The sequence below is a fragment of the Myotis brandtii genome, unplaced genomic scaffold, assembly GCF_000412655.1.
Source record: "Myotis brandtii unplaced genomic scaffold, ASM41265v1 scaffold313, whole genome shotgun sequence".
Lineage (NCBI taxonomy): Eukaryota > Metazoa > Chordata > Mammalia > Chiroptera > Vespertilionidae > Myotis > Myotis brandtii.
This window is the reverse complement of record NW_005361994.1, coordinates 493,747-498,492: the sequence shown is the minus strand read 5'-3', so window position 1 is coordinate 498,492 and position 4,746 is coordinate 493,747. Positions and strand designations below refer to the sequence as shown.

Below are 4,746 nucleotides of genomic sequence, written 5' to 3'. Positions count from 1 at the left end.
CCCCCCCCCCCCGCCCCCAATTTTGTCCTTCTTTTGAATTATGTGTAGCCTATAGACACCAAAGACAAGGTTGGGGTATGATTTTGTGTTTTGTTGTTGTTTTTTTTACTTTTAGGAAATGCAAGATAGGAAGAAACTGAAGTACTGAGTATGTCTCTAAATGGCTGTCCTAGTGTTGACTAATTTCTTATTAGAAACGCATGTCTAATGCATTGTATTTCTAATTGATTTTTATAACATACACATACCCACACACCTACACTTTGACCTTTCCTGCTCAACCTCTTTGGAGAAAAGGAAGGCATTTTTCATGGTTCCCCAAGTGCTTACAAGTTTATCAGCAAACCGTGCACATTCAATCACGTTCCCCTAATGAACTGCTGCTGTCAATTTAGTTCTCATAAAAGCACAAGTGAGGCAACACATAGAGTCGTGATTCCTGAGCCCTGGTCTGTGAAACCCCAGGGTGTCTCCAATTATTTCCAGGAGGGGGCTGAGGGTGTCATGAAATTCTCTGAGAAAACTAATTTCAATCCACTTCAATTTGCAAAATTGCAGGCCACACAGCACTTTGATTAAGAAGGACATTTCAGAAAATCAAGTGAGTCACAGGAGGGGTATTGAGCATGGAAAAACAAACAAACAAAAAATTCTGTGCAGAAATTCATAACCAATTATAGTTCTCCTACTTTTGTCCACATAGCAGGTGGTGACTTCTATTGCAATCCCGATACTTAGGTAGATGCGAAAGGTGCTAAGGAGAAGAAAATCAGGGAATCTCATATCTATTGAGAATTTGCAATGTGCAGAGCATTGTAAGAGAAGTTTTTGCATATTCCATTTCATATCATGCCCACAACATGCTTACGAGGTAGAACCAATATGAGAGAAAGCTGAGAGCTTAGAGACTCTAAATCAGTAGCCCAACATCCCAAGTGGACAAAGCATGGAGCTAGAAGCTGAGCTTATATCTCTGTAAGTTCAAAGCTTACATTTTTCTCATTAATATATTTTCATAAATAGGGTATGAGAATCCACAAAGAGGATATGATCTGACCAGAAAGAAAACCACTTGAGAACCCAAGGACAGTTAAGTAGATATTAGACAATAGAGGGGTGTTGAATTTTAAAGTAAATATATATATGGAGAGATATCAATGTGGGCTAGGGGAAATAAAAGGAGATTTCATGAACTAATGTGCTTAAGACCCTGAAGAGTGAGTAAAGTTGGAAGACACTGAGAAGGGCAAAAAGAGGATTTTAGGTAAAGGAATAGGTCAGAGAATTTAGTTGGATGTGAGAAAGGCCACCTTGGTGGTAGGGAGGTTTGATTGCCCAGAGTGGCCAATATGGGGAGAGTAATAGTGGGAAATCCACTGAGTTAAGCAGTGTATGGCCAGGCCAAGAACCATGAGCCTTTGGCAGACAGCTGCTCCTTGACTTATCTAGTTGTTTTTCATGGATTTTAACTACCTACTCTGTGTGCAGGAGGAGGCCAGGAACAAGCTCTGTTGGAAATTAGTTGTCTGTGGAGTCCTAGCATCTTCACCCACCTGTGACTGAACAAGCCACTGAGTCTCACTTAATTCAAAATGTCCTTATATCTTGAAATGAAACCATAACAATATTTGTATGATTGCTAAAATTATAATTTATAGCCCTGATCTCTTAACTGATTTCCAGACCTCTAATTTCAAGTATCTATTTGACAGCTCCAATGTTTAATCAGACATTGTAATTTAATATGCCCAATACAGCTCTTGATTCCACCCCTTCTCTAAACAAAGCACACATATAAAACATAATCTTTTTTCTTTAATGCTACTTTGGCCATGTCATTTTGCTTTCTTCTTCCGTCCCTGAAAACTTTTGTGCAATCAAATCTCCAAAACATAGCCAAAATGTACTCTAAAAGAATGTAAGTTCCTATCTTTAAAATATTGAAACTAAAGGTGAAGAAAGTATTTTGGTAGGAATATGCAAAGTGATGCCCCTTAGAAATGATGTGGCGCATCAAGGAAAAAATATCCAGTAGGGAATTTACTGACCTAACATGTTGGGATGACCATAAAACTTCAGGTACTGGTTTTGGCAAATGTGGTAGACAGGACTATTGTTGAAAACTTTTCACCCTTTCCATGATTCTATGTAGGAATGGACTTCTCTGCCCCTTAATTTTGAGCCCAGTTATTGGACATTTTTGGATGATATGAAACAGGCTGCAGGCAGTTTTGAAATCTGCTCTGAGAAGCTTAGCTGCTGTTCTGAAGGAGGAAAAGAGACACATGAGAAAAATTGGATCCAACATGTAGCCTAAAACCAAGCCCAGACAAGTCCAGGCCAGACCAACTGAATCCCAACCAGTGTGAAGTCAAGTAATTGTTGTCTTAAGGCAATAATTTTGGAGTGGTTTGTTAAGCAGCATTGTGGCAATTTCTGATTGATACAGAATTGTGAGAAAAGTTGAGGACTTAAAAATATTAAAAAATTCAATTTACTGAATGAATGAGCGTAGGACATTACAAGCAGATAATTAATGATTAAATAGGGAAAAAATTTCTTCATTTAAAATATTTATTGTCTTCACTTTGACATAACTCCTCTCTCTAATAGTATTATTTTAATTCACTCCCTGACTCACTTATTCATTTATTCAAAAGTATATATATTGAGTGATATAGCCACATATGTGTCAAGAGTATGGCAGGAAAAAATATATATACTAGATGTCTGGTGCATGAATTTGTGCACCAGTCAGGTCCCTCAGCCTAGCCTGCGGGATCAGGCTGAAACCACCTCTCTGACATCCCCCAAAGGGGGCCCGGATTGCAAGAAGGTGCAGGCCAGACTGAAGGACCCCGCCAGAGCACTATTGTACCAGGGAGGGACATGGGAGGTTGGCCAGCCAGGGAGGGACTGGGGGAGGGCTCCAGGGCATATCTGGCCCATCTCACTCAGTCTTCATCAGCAGGACCCCAGCAGCAAGCTAACCTACTGGTTGGAGTGTCTGCCCCCTGGTGGTCAGTAAACATCATAGGGAGTGGTATAGCATCCTTAGCATATCATTAGCATATTATGCTTCTGTTGGTTGAACGGACACTTAGCATATTAGGCTTTTATTATATAGAATATGGCAGCCTTGGTATCCAGAGTTTCTAATGCACTTTTCTGCAAACTCTTCCAAGATGTACTACTACACCCTCAGCTGTCTACCATACTCCAGACATATATTTCAAAATGTCCACAGAATCTCTTGGATGTCCCAGAGGTATCTTGGATTCGACATATCCAAATATTAGTTTATTAACTCTCTTGCCTTTTAACCAAGAATCTACTCCTCTTCATGTCTTTCCCACATGTAAATCTGCCATCAGTTCACTCAAGCCAGGAAATCTGGAATGTTAATTTCATCCTTCTTATCCTATTCCCAATCAAGCTTCTCCCACCATCAAGTGTATCTTGTAAATGTCCCTTTGGGCAATTCTATCACATGTTGTCACTACTCCAAGAAAAGTCTCTATTCAATGAGAACAGCCTTTTTGTGTGTGTGAGAAATAAGTTATGAAAAATATGTAAGGAGTTTATACAGTTTCTAATACAAGTATATCATTAGTTTTTCTCTGCTAGATAATTCATAGTCACTACTGAACACTAGCAGAAATGCCATCTCTATGTTGAGAATGAGTATAACAAGGTCTAGGGGATGGTAAGTTGACAGGCCTAAGGAAACAGAAATATTTCTCCTAGCAGTTTATCCTGTGAGCCATAAAAGGGGGGGAAAGGAGAGACTTAAACAGATTACTTGCACATAGAACCAGTTTTAATTTCAAAACTTTAATGCATAACTCAGAAATTAGAGCATTACGTTTATTTCTTTGGAATTCCTACCAAATATTTTACAAAGAATCTTCTGACAGAGTAGTTTATTTAGAGAAGGAAACACCAGACCTTCAGAACCTCAATTTGCCTTTATTAAAATAAATGAACTTTGGCTTTGTTTGTGCTTAATCTTGGCTGGAAATTTACATTACCCAATCAGGAGTTAATAAGCCCCGCAGGGGAAATCAAGTGTCACATAAAAATTCCACAGGAAATCCACCAATAAATCAGTGCAGGCAAGGCTGAATATATGGAGATTGCTAGGCCTTCTAAAGTCTATTAAAAACCTTTCAATCCTATTTTAGACAAAACATAAAGGAGGGTTGGGAACTCTGTCATTCCTGAGAGGCCCTTCAATAACTACAGACTAATATTTAATCATCAAAAATGTCTATATATCCAAAATTAAGTCATTTAGGCTTGGTATATATAACACATTAATTTTATATAAACTCATATTCTGACATAAAGTAGTTTACATAAGAGGGAAATAAAATCTTCTGGAGCTGAGCACACAACATTGCTCCTCTATCCATCCTTTGTCAAAAAAGGGTTGCGATGCCCTGACCGGTTTGGCTCGGTGGATGGAGCGTCGGCCTGCGGACTGGAGGGTCCCGGGTTCGATTCCCGTCAGGGGCATGTACCTTGGTTGCGGTCACATCCCCGGTTGGGGTTGTGCAGGAGGCAGCTGATCGATGTTTCTCTCTCATTGATGTTTCTGACTCTCTATCCCTCTCCCTTCCTCTCTGTGAAAAGTCAATGGCAATGGAATATATTTTTTTAAAAAAGGGTTGTGATGATGGTTTACTATAGCATTTGGAAAGCAGTTCGTGATGGCATCTTCCCGCCCCCACCCACCCCCCCCCC

The 4,746-nt window shown here is 39.6% G+C and overlaps 1 pseudogene; it reads left to right on the top strand.

The window, feature by feature from the left end:
* Positions 1 to 4,746, top strand: part of LOC106726752 — a 40,282-nt pseudogene that overhangs the window by 33,665 nt on the left and 1,871 nt on the right.